At 59.0% G+C, this 15,485-nt stretch overlaps 1 protein-coding gene across 2 annotated transcripts in view; it reads right to left on the minus strand.

Moving 5' to 3' along the window:
* Window positions 1–13,491, minus strand: part of SNAPC4 (small nuclear RNA activating complex polypeptide 4) — a 164,652-nt gene extending 151,161 nt beyond the window's left edge. For both annotated transcript variants that reach the window (XM_063935815.1, XM_063935816.1), the window contains exon 1: window positions 13,400–13,491. The gene's annotated coding sequence lies outside the window, so the exon portion shown is untranslated. The remainder of the gene's footprint in view (window positions 1–13,399) is intronic.
* Window positions 13,492–15,485: the final 1,994 nt, after the last annotated feature.

The raw sequence follows: 15,485 nt of genomic DNA on the forward strand, positions 1-15,485 counted from the left end.
TGGCTGCAAACCTCATACCTCACACACAGGACCCTCGCACACCTCATACCTCACACACAGGACCCTCAGTGGCTGTACACCTCATACCCTACACACAGGACCCTCAGTGGCTGCACACCTCATACCTCACACACAGGACCCTCGCACACCTCATACCTCACACACAGGACCCTCAGTGGCTGCACGCCTCATACCTCACACCCAGGACCCTCAGTGGCTGCACGCCTCACATCTCACACAGGACCCTCGCACACCTCATACATCACACCCAGGACCCTCAGTGGCTGCACGCCTCACACCCACGACCTTTACACACCTCATACCTCACACAGGACCCTCGCACACCTCATACTTCACACACAGGACCCTCAGTGGCTGCACGCCTCACACAGGACCCTCAGTGGCTGCACAACTCACACACAGGACCCTCAGTGGCTGCACACCTCATACCTCACACACCTCATACCTCACACACAGGACCCTCACACACCTCATACCTCACACACAGGACCCTCGCACACCTCATACCTCACACACAGGATCCTTAGTGGCTGCACGCTTCACACCCAGGACCCTCAGTGGCTGCACACCTCGTACCTCACACACAGGACCCTCAGTGGCTGCACGCCTCACACACAGGACCCTCAGTGGCTGCACGCCTCACACAAAGGACCCTCAGTGGCTGCACGCCTCACACAAAGGACCCTCAGTGGCTGCACGCCTCACACAAAGGACCCTCAGTGGCTGCACGCCTCACACAAAGGACCCTCAGTGGCTGCACGCCTCACACACAGGACCCTCAGTGGCTGCACGCCTCATACCTCACACCCAGGACCCTCAGTGGCTGCACGCCTCACACCCACAACCTTTACACACCTCATACAGGACCCTCGCACACCTCATACTTCACACACAGGACCCTCAGTGGCTGCACGCCTCACACAGGACCCTCAGTGGCTGCACAACTCACACACCAGACTCTCAGTGGCTGCACACCTCATACCTCACACACAGGACCCTCAGTGGCTGCACGCCTCACACACCAGACTCTCAGTGGCTGCACGCCTCACACACAAGACCCTCAGTGGCTGCACGCCTCACACCTAGGCAACTCAGTGGCTGCACACCTCATACCTCACACACAGGACCCTCGCACACCTCACACCTCACACACAGGACCCTCAGTGGATGCACACCTCATACCTCACACAAGACCCTCGCACACCTCATACCTCACACACAGGACCGTCGCACACCTCATACCTCACACACACACACACACAGGAACCTCGCAGACCTCATACCTCACACACACACAGGACCCTCGCACACCTCATACCTCACACACACACAGGACCCTCGCACACCTCATACCTCACACACAGGACCCTCGCACACCTCATACCTCACACACACAGGACCCTCGCACACCTCATACCTCACACAGGACCCTCGCACACCTCATACCTCACACACAGGACCCTCGCACACCTCATACCTCACACACACAGGACCCTCGCACACCTCATACCTCACACACACAGGACCCTCGCACACCTCATACCTCACACAGGACCCTCGCACACCTCATACCTCACACACAGGACCCTCAGTGGCTGCACGCCTCACACCCAAGACTCTCGGTGGCTGCATACCTCATACACAGGACCCTCAGTGGCTGCACACCTCATACCTCACACACAGGACCCTCAGTGGCTGCACACCTCACACCCAAGACCCTCAGTGGCTGCACACCTCATACCTCACACACAGGACCCTCAGTGGCTGCACACCTCATACCTCACACACAGGACCCTCAGTGGCTGCACACCTCATACCTCACACACAGGACCCTCAGTGGATGCACATCTCATACCTCACACACAGGACCCTCAGTAGCTGCACACCTCAAAACCTCACACACAGGACCCTCGCATACCTCATACCTCCCATACAGGACCCTCAGTGGATTCATACCTCACACACACAGGACCGTCGCACACCTCATACCTCACACACAGGACCCTCAGTGGCTGCACGCCTCACACCAAGGACCCTCAGTGGCTGCACGCCTCATACCTCACACCCAGGACCCTCAGTGGCTGCACACCTCACACACAGGACCCTCAGTGGCTGCACGCCTCACACAAAGGACCCTCAGTGGCTGCACGCCTCACACAAAGGACCCTCAGTGGCTGCACGCCTCACACAAAGGACCCTCAGTGGCTGCACGCCTCACACAAAGGACCCTCAGTGGCTGCACGCCTCACACAAAGGACCCTCAGTGGCTGCACGCCTCACACACAGGACCCTCAGTGGCTGCACGCCTCATACCTCACACCCAGGACCCTCAGTGGCTGCACGCCTCACACCAAGGACCCTCAGTGGCTGCACGCCTCATACCTCACACACAGGACCCTCAGTGGCTGCACACCTCACACACAGGACCCTCAGTGGCTGCACGCCTCACACAAAGGACCCTCAGTGGCTGCACGCCTCACACAAAGGACCCTCAGTGGCTGCACGCCTCACACAAAGGACCCTCAGTGGCTGCACGCCTCACACACAGGACCCTCAGTGGCTGCACGCCTCATACCTCACACCCAGGACCCTCAGTGGCTGCACGCCTCACACCAAGGACCCTCAGTGGCTGCACGCCTCATACCTCACACCCAGGACCCTCAGTGGCTGCACACCTCACACAGGACCCTCAGTGGCTGCACGCCTCATACCTCACACACAGGACCCTCAGTGGCTGCACGCCTCACACACAGGACCCTCAGTGGCTGCACGCCTCACACAAAGGACCCTCAGTGGCTGCACGCCTCACACAAAGGACCCTCAGTGGCTGCACGCCTCACACAAAGGACCCTCAGTGGCTGCACGCCTCACACACAGGACCCTCAGTGGCTGCACGCCTCATACCTCACACACAGGACCCTCAGTGGCTGCACGCCTCACACCCAGGACCCTCAGTGGCTGCACGCCTCACACCCAGGACCCTCAGTGGCTGCACGCCTCATACCTCACACACAGGACCCTCAGTGGCTGCACGCCTCACACACAGGACCCTCAGTGGCTGCACGCCTCACACACAGGACCCTCAGTGGCTGCACGCCTCACACACAGGACCCTCAGTGGCTGCACGCCTCACACACAGGACCCTCAGTGGCTGCATGCCTCACACACAGGACCCTCAGTGGCTGCACGCCTCGCACACAGGACCCTCAGTGGCTGCATGCCTCGCACACAGGACCCTCAGTGGCTGCACGCCTCGCACCCAAGACCCTCAGTGGCTGCACACCTCATACCTCACACACAGGACCCTCAGTGGCTGCACACCTCATACCTCACACACAGGACCCTCAGTAGCTGCACACCTCAAAACCTCACACACAGGACCCTCGCACACCTCATACCTCCCACACAGGACCCTCAGTGGATTCATACCTCACACACAGGACCGTCGCACACCTCATACCTCACACACAGGACCCTCGCACACCTCACACACACAGGACCCTCGCACACCTCATACCTCACACACAGGACCCTCAGTGGCTGCACGCCTCACACCCAAGACTCTCGGTGGCTGCATACCTTATACACAGGACCCTCAGTGGCTGCACGCTTCCCACCCAGGACCCTTGGAGGCTGCACACCTCACACAAGAGGACCCTCAGTGGCTGCACACCTCATACCTCACACACAGGACCCTCAGTGGCTGCACGCCTCATACCTCACACCCAGGACCCTCAGTGGCTGCACGCCTCACACCCACAACCTTTACACACCTCATACAGGACCCTCGCACACCTCATACTTCACACACAGGACCCTCAGTGGCTGCACGCCTCACACAGGACCCTCAGTGGCTGCACAACTCACACACCAGACTCTCAGTGGCTGCACACCTCATACCTCACACACAGGACCCTCAGTGGCTGCACGCCTCACACACAGGACCCTCAGTGGCTGCACGCCTCACACACCAGACTCTCAGTGGCTGCACGCCTCACACACAAGACCCTCAGTGGCTGCACGCCTCACACCTAGGCAACTCAGTGGCTGCACACCTCATACCTCACACACAGGACCCTCGCACACCTCACACCTCACACACAGGACCCTCAGTGGATGCACACCTCATACCTCACACAAGACCCTCGCACACCTCATACCTCACACACAGGACCGTCGCACACCTCATACCTCACACACAGGACCCTCGCACACCTCATACCTCACACACACAGGACCCTCAGTGGCTGCACGCCTCACACCCAAGACCCTCGGTGGCTGCACACCTCATACCTCACACACAGGATCCTTAGTGGCTGCATGCTTCACACCCAGGACCCTCAGTGGCTGCACACCTCGTACCTCACACACAGGACCCTCAGTGGCTGCACGCGACACACCCAGGACCCTCAGTGGCTGCACACCTCACACCCAGGACCCTCATACACCTCATACCTTACCCTCAGTGGCTGCACAACTCACACACAAGACCCTCAGTGGCTGCACACCTCATACCTCACACACCTCATACCTCACACACAGGACCCTCACACACCTCATACCTCACACACAGGACCCTCGCACACCTCATACCTCACACACAGGACCCTCGCACACCTCATACCTCACACACACACACACACACAGGACCCTCGCACACCTCATACCTCACACACACACAGGACCCTCGCACACCTCATACCTCACACACAGGACCCTCAGTGGCTGCACACCTCATACCTCACACACAGGACCCTCAGTGGATGCACATCTCATACCTCACACACAGGACCCTCAGTAGCTGCACACCTCAAAACCTCACACACAGGACCCTCGCACACCTCATACCTCACACACACACAGGACCCTCGCACACCTCATACCTCACACACACACACAGGACCCTCGCACACCTCATACCTCACACAGGACCCCCGCACACCTCATACCTCACACACACACACACACACACACAGGACCCTCGCACACCTCATACCTCACACACACACACACACACAGGACCCTCGCACACCTCATACCTCACACACACACACACACACACACAGGACCCTCGCACACCTCATACCTCACACACACACAGGACCCTCGCACACCTCATACCTCACACACACACACACACACACACACAGGAACCTCGCAGACCTCATACCTCACACACACACAGGACCCTCGCACACCTCATACCTCACACACACACAGGACCCTCGCACACCTCATACCTCACACACAGGACCCTCGCACACCTCATACCTCACACACACAGGACCCTCGCACACCTCATACCTCACACAGGACCCTCGCACACCTCATACCTCACACACAGGACCCTCGCACACCTCATACCTCACACACAGGACCCTCGCACACCTCATACCTCACACACACAGGACCCTCGCACACCTCATACCTCACACACACAGGACCCTCGCACACCTCATACCTCACACAGGACCCTCGCACACCTCATACCTCACACACAGGACCCTCAGTGGCTGCACGCCTCACACCCAAGACTCTCGGTGGCTGCATACCTCATACACAGGACCCTCAGTGGCTGCACACCTCATACCTCACACACAGGACCCTCAGTGGCTGCACACCTCACACCCAAGACCCTCAGTGGCTGCACACCTCATACCTCACACACAGGACCCTCAGTGGCTGCACACCTCATACCTCACACACAGGACCCTCAGTGGCTGCACACCTCATACCTCACACACAGGACCCTCAGTGGATGCACATCTCATACCTCACACACAGGACCCTCAGTAGCTGCACACCTCAAAACCTCACACACAGGACCCTCGCACACCTCATACCTCCCACACAGGACCCTCAGTGGATTCATACCTCACACACAGGACCCTCAGTAGCTGCACACCTCAAAACCTCACACACAGGACCGTCGCACACCTCATACCTCACACACAGGACCCTCGCACACCTCACACACACAGGACCGTCGCACACCTCATACCTCACACACAGGACCCTCAGTGGCTGCACGCCTCACACCCAAGACTCTCGGTGGCTGCATACCTTATACACAGGACCCTCAGTGGCTGCACGCTTCCCACCCAGGACCCTCGGAGGCTGCACACCTCACACAAGAGGACCCTCAGTGGCTGCACACCTCATACCTCACACACAGGACCCTCAGTGGCTGCACGCCTCATACCTCACACCCAGGACCCTCAGTGGCTGCACGCCTCACACCCACGACCTTTACACACCTCATACCTCACACAGGACCCTCGCACACCTCATACTTCACACACAGGACCCTCAGTGGCTGCACGCCTCACACAGGACCCTCAGTGGCTGCACAACTCACACACAGGACCCTCAGTGGCTGCACACCTCATACCTCACACACAGGACCCTAAGTGGCTGCACGCCTCACACACAGGACCCTCAGTGGCTGCACGCCTCACACACCAGACTCTCAGTGGCTGCACGCCTCACACACAAGACCCTCAGTGGCTGCACACCTCATACCTCACACACAGGACCCTCAGTGGCTGCACGCCTCACACACCAGACTCTCAGTGGCTGCACGCCTCACACACAAGACCCTCAGTGGCTGCACGCCTCACACCTCACACACAGGCAACTCAGTGGCTGCACACCTCATACCTCACACACAGGACCCTCGCACACCTCACACCTCACACACAGGACCCTCAGTGGCTGCACACCTCATACCTCACACACAGGACCCTCGCACACCTCACACACAGGACCCTTGCACACCTCACACACAGGACCCTCAGTGGCTGCACACCTCATACCCCACACACAGGACCCTCAGTGGCTGCAAACCTCATACCTCACACACAGGACCCTCGCACACCTCATACCTCACACACAGGACCCTCAGTGGCTGTACACCTCATACCCTACACACAGGACCCTCAGTGGCTGCACACCTCATACCTCACACACAGGACCCTCGCACACCTCATACCTCACACACAGGACCCTCAGTGGCTGCACGCCTCATACCTCACACCCAGGACCCTCAGTGGCTGCACACCTCACATCTCACACAGGACCCTCGCACACCTCATACATCACACACAGGACCCTCAGTGGCTGCACGCCTCACACCCACGACCTTTACACACCTCATACCTCACACAGGACCCTCGCACACCTCATACTTCACACACAGGACCCTCAGTGGCTGCACGCCTCACACAGGACCCTCAGTGGCTGCACGCCTCACACACAGGACCCTCAGTGGCTGCACACCTCATACCTCACACACAGGACCCTCAGTGGCTGCACGCCTCACACACAGGACCCTCAGTGGCTGCACGCCTCACACAAAGGACCCTCAGTGGCTGCACGCCTCACACAAAGGACCCTCAGTGGCTGCACGCCTCACACAAAGGACCCTCAGTGGCTGCACGCCTCACACACAGGACCCTCAGTGGCTGCACGCCTCATACCTCACACCCAGGACCCTCAGTGGCTGCACGCCTCACACCAAGGACCCTCAGTGGCTGCACGCCTCATACCTCACACCCAGGACCCTCAGTGGCTGCACACCTCACACAGGACCCTCAGTGGCTGCACGCCTCATACCTCACACACAGGACCCTCAGTGGCTGCACGCCTCACACACAGGACCCTCAGTGGCTGCACGCCTCACACAAAGGACCCTCAGTGGCTGCACGCCTCACACAAAGGACCCTCAGTGGCTGCACGCCTCACACAAAGGACCCTCAGTGGCTGCACGCCTCACACACAGGACCCTCAGTGGCTGCACGCCTCACACACAGGACCCTCAGTGGCTGCACGCCTCATACCTCACACACAGGACCCTCAGTGGCTGCACGCCTCACACCCAGGACCCTCAGTGGCTGCACGCCTCACACCCAGGACCCTCAGTGGCTGCACGCCTCACACACAGGACCCTCAGTGGCTGCACGCCTCATACCTCACACACAGGACCCTCAGTGGCTGCACGCCTCACACACAGGACCCTCAGTGGCTGCACGCCTCACACACAGGACCCTCAGTGGCTGCACGCCTCACACACAGGACCCTCAGTGGCTGCACGCCTCACACACAGGACCCTCAGTGGCTGCACGCCTCACACACAGGACCCTCAGTGGCTGCACGCCTCGCACACAGGACCCTCAGTGGCTGCACGCCTCGCACACAGGACCCTCAGTGGCTGCACGCCTCGCACCCAAGACCCTCAGTGGCTGCACACCTCATACACAGGACCCTCAGTGGCTGCACACCTCATACCTCACACACAGGACCCTCAGTGGATGCACATCTCATACCTCACACACAGGACCCTCAGTAGCTGCACACCTCAAAACCTCACACACAGGACCCTCGCACACCTCATACCTCCCACACAGGACCCTCAGTGGATTCATACCTCACATACAGGACCGTCGCACACCTCATACCTCACACACAGGACCCTCGCACACCTCACACACACAGGACCCTCGCACACCTCATACCTCACACACAGGACCCTCAGTGGCTGCACGCCTCACACCCAAGACTCTCGGTGGCTGCATACCTTATACACAGGACCCTCAGTGGCTGCACGCTTCCCACCCAGGACCCTCGGAGGCTGCACACCTCACACAAGAGGACCCTCAGTGGCTGCACACCTCATACCTCACACACAGGACCCTCAGTGGCTGCACGCCTCATACCTCACACCCAGGACCCTCAGTGGCTGCATGCCTCACACCCACGACCTTTACACACCTCATACCTCACACAGGACCCTCGCACACCTCATACTTCACACACAGGACCCTCAGTGGCTGCACGCCTCACACAGGACCCTCAGTGGCTGCACAACTCACACACAGGACCCTCAGTGGCTGCACACCTCATACCTCACACACAGGACCCTCAGTGGCTGCACGCCTCACACACAGGACCCTCAGTGGCTGCACGCCTCACACACCAGACTCTCAGTGGCTGCACGCCTCACACACCAGACTCTCAGTGGCTGCACGCCTCACACCTCACACACAGGCAACTCAGTGGCTGCACACCTCATACCTCACACACAGGACCCTCGCACACCTCACACACAGGACCCTCAGTGGCTGCACACCTCATACCTCACACACAGGACCCTCGCACACCTCACACACAGGACCCTTGCACACCTCACACACAGGACCCTTGCACACCTCACACACAGGACCCTTGCACACCTCACACACAGGACCCTCAGTGGCTGCACACCTCATACCCCACACACAGGACCCTCAGTGGCTGCAAACCTCATACCTCACACACAGGACCCTCGCACACCTCATACCTCACACACAGGACCCTCAGTGGCTGCACGCCTCATACCTCACACCCAGGACCCTCAGTGGCTGCACACCTCACATAGGACCCTCGCACACCTCATACATCACACACAGGACCCTCAGTGGCTGCACGCCTCACACCCACGACCTTTACACACCTCATACCTCACACAGGACCCTCGCACACCTCGTACTTCACACACAGGACCCTCAGTGGCTGCACGCCTCACACAGGACCCTCAGTGGCTGCACAACTCACACACAGGACCCTCAGTGGCTGCACACCTCATACCTCACACACAGGACCCTCAGTGGCTGCACGCCTCACACACAGGACCCTCAGTGGCTGCACGCCTCACACAGGACCCTCAGTGGCTGCACGCCTCACACACAGGACCCTCAGTGGCTGCACACCTCATACCTCACACACAGGACCCTCAGTGGCTGCACGCCTCACACACAGGACCCTCAGTGGCTGCACGCCTCACACAAAGGACCCTCCGTGGCTGCACGCCTCACACAAAGGACCCTCAGTGGCTGCACGCCTCACACAAAGGACCCTCAGTGGCTGCACGCCTCACACACAGGACCCTCAGTGGCTGCACGCCTCATACCTCACACCCAGGACCCTCAGTGGCTGCACGCCTCACACCAAGGACCCTCAGTGGCTGCACGCCTCATACCTCACACACAGGACCCTCAGTGGCTGCACGCCTCACACACAGGACCCTCAGTGGCTGCACGCCTCGCACACAGGACCCTCAGTGGCTGCACGCCTCGCACACAGGACCCTCAGTGGCTGCATGCCTCGCACACAGGACCCTCAGTGGCTGCATGCCTCGCACACAGGACCCTCAGTGGCTGCACGCCTCGCACACAGGACCCTCAGTGGCTGCACGCCTCGCACACAGGACCCTCAGTGGCTGCACGCCTCACACACAGGACCCTCAGTGGCTGCACGCCTCACACAAAGGACCCTCAGTGGCTGCACGCCTCACACACAGGACCCTCAGTGGCTGCACGCCTCACACACAGGACCCTCAGTGGCTGCACGCCTCACACACAGGACCCTCAGTGGCTGCACGCCTCGCACACAGGACCCTCAGTGGCTGCACGCCTCGCACACAGGACCCTCAGTGGCTGCACGCCTCGCACACAGGACCCTCAGTGGCTGCACGCCTCGCACACAGGACCCTCAGTGGCTGCACGCCTCGCACACAGGACCCTCAGTGGCTGCACGCCTCGCACACAGGACCCTCAGTGGCTGCACGCCTCGCACACAGGACCCTCAGTGGCTGCACGCCTCACACACAGGACCCTCAGTGGCTGCACGCCTCACACACAGGACCCTCAGTGGCTGCACGCCTCACACACAGGACCCTCAGTGGCTGCACGCCTCACACACAGGACCCTCAGTGGCTGCACGCCTCACACACAGGACCCTCAGTGGCTGCACGCCTCATACCTCACACACAGGACCCTCAGTGGCTGCACGCCTCATACCTCACACACAGGACCCTCAGTGGCAGCAAGCCTCACACCCAGGACCCTCGGAGGCTGTACACCTCATACCTCACACACAGGACCCTCAGTGACTGCACACCTCACACACAGGACCCTCACACACAACATACCTCACACACAGGACCCTCAGTGGCTGCACACCTCATACCTCACACACACGACCCTCAGTGGCTGTACACCTCATACAGGACCCTTGCACACCTCATACCTCACACACAGGACCCTCAGTGGCTGCACACCTCATACCTCACACACAGGACCCTCGCACACAGGACCCTCAGTGGCTGCACACCTCATACCTCACACACAGGACCCTCGCACACCTCACATACAGGACCCTCAGTGGATGCACACCTCATACCTCCCACACAGGACCCTCCCACACAGGACCCTCGCACACCTCATACCTCCCACACAGGACCCTCGCACACCTCATACCTCCCACACAGGACCCTCGCACACCTCATACCTCCCACACAGGACCCTCGCACACCTCATACCTCCCACACAGGTCCCTCGCACACCTCATACCTCCCACACAGGACCCTCGCACACCTCATACCTCCCACACAGGACCCTCGCACACCTCATACCTCCCACACAGGACCCTCGCACACCTCATACCTCCCACACAGGACCCTCAGTGAATGCACACTTCATACCTCACACACAGGACCCTCAGTGGATGCACACTTCATACCTCACACACAGGACCCTCGCACACCTCATACCTCACACACAGGACCCTCGCACACCTCATACCTCACACACAGGACCCTCGCACACCTCATACCTCACACACAGGACCCTCGCACACCTCATACCTCACACACAGGACCCTCGCACACCTCATACCTCACACACAGGACCCTCGCACACCTCATACCTCACACACAGGACCCTCGCACACCTCATACCTCACACACAGGACCCTCAGTGGCTGCACGCCTCACACCCGGGACCCTCGGAGGCTGCACACCTCATACCTCACACACAGGACCCTCAGTGGCTGCACGCTTCACACCCAGGACCCTCGGAGGCTGCACACCTCACACCCAGGACCCTCCGTGACTGCACACCTCATACCTCACACCCAGGACCCTCAGTGGCTGCACACCTCACACCCAGGACCCTCACACACCTCATACCTCACACCCAGGACCCTCAGTGGCTGCACATCTCACACACAGAACACTCAGTGGCTGCACACCTCATACCTCACAAACAGGACCCTCAGTGGCTGCACACCTCATACCTCACACACAGGACCCTCAGTGGCTGCACACCTCATACCTCACACCCAGAACCCTCAGTGGCTGCACACCTCATACCTCACACCCAGAACCCTCAGTGGCTGCACACCTCATACCTCACACCCACAACCCTCAGTGGCTGCACACCTCATACCATACTTGCCTACCTGCCCCTCTCCATGAGGAGAAAATGCTCTGTTCCTGGACTTTCCTGGTAATGTATGATTGCCATCACCTGTGGTGAAACACCTTTCTTATCAATTCTCACCACAGGTGATGGCAACCATACATTACCAGGAAAGTCCAGGTCCCAGGAACAGAGCATTTTCTCCTCATGGAGAGGGGCAGGTAGGCAAGTATGCCTCATACCCAGAACCCTTAGTGGCTGCACACCTCATACCTCACACCCAGAACCCTCAGAGGCTGCACACCTCATACCCAGAACCCTCAGTGGCTGCACACCTCATACCTCACACCCAGAACCCTCAGTGTCTGTACACCTCATACCTCACACCCAGAACCCTCAGTGGCTGCACACCTCATACCTCACACACAGGACCCTCGCATACCTCACACACAGGACCCTCGCATACCTCACACACAGGACCCTCGCATACCTCACACAGGACCCTCGCATACCTCACACACAGGACCCTCGCATACCTCACACACAGGACCCTCGCATACCTCACACACAGGACCCTCGCATACCTCACACACAGGACCCTCGCATACCTCACACACAGGACCCTCGCATACCTCATACACAGGACCCTCGCATACCTCATACACAGGACCCTCGCATACCTCACACCCAAAACAATTAGTGGCTGCACGCCTCACACCTCACACACAGGACCCTCAGTGGCTGCACACCTCATACCTCACACACAGGACCCTCGCATACCTCAATACACAGGACCCTCGCATACCTCAATACACAGGACCCTCGCATACCTCAATACACAGGACCCTCGCATACCTCATACACAGGACCCTCGCATACCTCACACACAGGACCCTCGCATACCTCATACACAGGACCCTCGCATACCTCACACACAGGACCCTCGCACACCTCACACCCAGAACAATTAGTGGCTGCACACCTCACACACAGGACCCTCACACACCTCACACCCAGAACAATTAGTGGCTGCACACCTCATACCTCACACACAGGACCCTCGCATACAGTACCTCATACCTCACACACAGGACCCTCAGTGGCTGCACACCTCACACACAGGACACAGCGCAGCTCAGTACCTGCCACAGGCCTATTCCATGCACACCCCGCTCCCCGATATCCGTCCGTCTGTCACACAGAAAGGCATGCTGGGAGATCTTATGCAAATCACGTTACTGCCAGAAGAGGAGCACGAGGCGATATTTGCATAGGAGGAGGGAAGTAGGCGGGTCTAGGAAGATGCACAACGCCGATCCAATCCAACAGGCAGGCAGAGTGGGCGTGTCCTGCCGACAATTATTAGCATGAATGACCCACAATGCATTTCACTCTTTGCAGCTGGACAGTGTGGCTGCAGCTAGAGATGGCAGCTCTGTACTCACCAGTGACCTGACAGCTTCTGCTTCCCTCTCTGTGTACAGCTATGGGACAACCAGGCCTATGTATAACCCGTCCCAATCCAATACCTCCCAACACCTGCCGACACCTGTGCTGCTGACACACCTTTCTTACCCATACCTCCCAGCACCTGCCGACACCTGCGCTGCTGACACACCTTTCTTACCCATACCTCCCAGCACCTGCCGACACCTGCGCTGCTGACACACCTTTTTTACCCATACCTCCCAGCACCTGCCGACACCTGCGCTGCTGACACACCTTTCTTACCCATACCTCCCAGCACCTGCCGACACCTGCGCTGCTGACACACCTTTCTTACCCATACCTCCCAGCACCTGCTGACACCTGTGCTGCTGACACACCTTTCTTACCCATACCTCCCACCTGCCGACACCTGCGCTGCTGACACACCTTTCTTACCCATACCTCCCAACACCTGCCGACACACCTTTCTTACCCATACCTCCCAACACCTGCCGACACCTGTGCTGCTGACACACCTTTCTTACCCATACCTCCCAGCACCTGCCAACACCTGTGCTGCTGACACACCTTTCTTACCCATACCTCCCAACACCTGCCGACACCTGCGCTGCTGACACACCTTTCTTACCCATACCTCCCAACACCTGCCGACACACCTTTCTTACCCATACCTCCCAACACCTGCCGACACCTGTGCTGCTGACACACCTTTCTTACCCATACCTCCCAACACCTGCCGACACCTGCGCTGCTGACACACCTTTCTTACCCATACCTCCCAACACCTGCCGCCACCTGTGCTGCTGACACACCTTTCTAACCCATACCTCCCAACACCTGCTGACACCTGTGCTGCTGACACACCTTTCTTACCCATACCTCCCAACATGGCCCCCTCCAGGAGGAACACAGCGCTCCTGCTCTTCCCTCCTAATGTATGCCTGCCGACACATGTGCTGACACACCTTTCTTACCCATACCTCCCAACATGGCCCCCTCCAGGAGGAACACAGTGCTCCTGCTCTTCCCTCTTACTGTATGACTGCCGACACCTGTGCTGACACACCTTTCTTATCCATACCTCCCAGCACCTGCCAACACACCTTTCTTACCCATACCTCCCAACACCTGCCGACACCTGTGCTGCTGACACACCTTTCTTACCCATACCTCCCAACACCTGCCGACACCTGTGCTGCTGACACACCTTTCTTACCCATACCTCCCAACACCTGCCGACACCTGTGCTGCTGACACACCTTTCTTACCCATACCTCCCAACATGGCCCCCTCCAGGAGGAATACAGCGCTCCTGCTCTTCCCTCCTAATGTATGCCTGCCGACACATGTGCTGACACACCTTTCTTACCCATACCTCCCAACATGGCCCCCTCCAGGAGGAACACAGTGCTCCTGCTCTTCCCTCTTACTGTATGACTGCCGACACCTGTGCTGACACACCTTTCTTACCCATACCTCCCAACAACTGCCGACACCTGTGCTGCTGAAACACCTTTCTTACCCATACCTACCAACACCTGCCGACACCTGTGCTGCTGACACACCTTTCTTACCCATAACTCCCAACACCTGCCGACACCTGTGCTGCTGACCCACCTTTCTTATCCATACCTCCCAACACCTGCCGACACCTGTGCTGCTGACACACCTTTCTTACCCATACCTCCCAACACCTGCCGACACCTGTGCTGCTGACACACCTTTCTTACCCATACCTCCCAACACCTGCCGACACCTGTGCTGCTGACACACCTTTCT

Source organism: Pseudophryne corroboree, chromosome 8, assembly GCF_028390025.1.
Source record: "Pseudophryne corroboree isolate aPseCor3 chromosome 8, aPseCor3.hap2, whole genome shotgun sequence".
NCBI classification, from domain to species: Eukaryota; Metazoa; Chordata; class Amphibia; order Anura; family Myobatrachidae; genus Pseudophryne; species Pseudophryne corroboree.